Here is a 1,301-nt window from a genome sequence, read left to right on the forward strand (position 1 = left end):
TGAAAGAAAAAGAAAAAGAAACAAAGTGGATTAAATATTTGTATCTTAGACCTCAAACTATGAAACTACTACAAGAAAACAATCTGAAAACTCTCTAGGACATCAAACTGGGCAAAAAAAAAAAAAAAAGAAAAAGAAAAAACGAAGTGAAGAGACAATCCACCAAATGGGAGAAAATGTTTGCAAACTATCCATCTAAAAAGGGAAAAACCAGAATATATAAAGAGCTCAAGCAACCCTGTAGGAAAAGCCAGGCGTGGTGGCTCATAAATGTAACTCAGAACTTTTGGAGACTGAGGTGGGTGGATGGCTTGAATCCAGGAGATTGAGACCAGTCTGAGCCACATGACCAAATTCCATCTATTAAAAAAATATAAAAATTAGCCAGGCATGCATGGTGGTGTGTGCCTGTAGTCCCAGCTACTCAGGAAGCTGAGGTGGGAGGATTACTTGAGCCCAGGAGGTGGAGGTTGCAGTGAGCCGAGATCGCACCACTGCACTGCAGTTTGGGTAACAGATAGAGACCTTGCCTCAAAATAAAACCAAACCAAACCATACAACCCTGTCCCTTCCCCCCAAAAACAAATACAAAACCTCATAGGAAAATATCTACTAAGCCAGTTTTGAAAAAGGGCAAAAGATCTGAATACACATTTCTCAAAAGAAGACAGACAAATGGCAGACAGGTACATGAAAATGTATTCAATATCATTGTTCATCAGAGAAATGCAAATTAGAACTACAATGAGATATCGCATTCCAGTTAAAGTGGCTTTTATCCAAAAGAGAGGCAGTAACAAATGCTGGCAAGGGTGTGGAGAAAAGGGGGCCTCAAACACTCTTGGTGGGAGTGTGAATTAGTACAACCGCTGTGGAGACCAGTTTGGAGGTTCCTCAAAAAACCACACTAGAGCTACCAAACTATCCAGCGATCCCAGTGCTAGGTATACACACAAAGAAAGGAAATCAGTACATCAAAGACACTCTTCTGTTTACTGCAGTACTATTCATAGCCGCCAGGATTTAGAAGCAACCTAAGTGTCCATCAACAGGTGAATGGATAAAGAAAATGTGGTGCATATACACAATGTATATGTACCAGACACATTACTCGAACCCAGGAGGTGGAGGTTGCAGTGAGCTGAGATCATGCCACTGTACTCCAGCCTGGGTGACAGAGTGAGACTCTGTCTCTTTTTCTTTTTCTTTTTAAAGATGGGGTTTCACCATGATCGCCAGGCTGGTCTTGACCTCCTGACCTCAGGTGATCCACCTACCTTGGCCTCCCAAAGTGCTAGGAT

The sequence above is a fragment of the Callithrix jacchus genome, chromosome 19 (genome assembly GCF_049354715.1).
Source record: "Callithrix jacchus isolate 240 chromosome 19, calJac240_pri, whole genome shotgun sequence".
Lineage (NCBI taxonomy): Eukaryota > Metazoa > Chordata > Mammalia > Primates > Cebidae > Callithrix > Callithrix jacchus.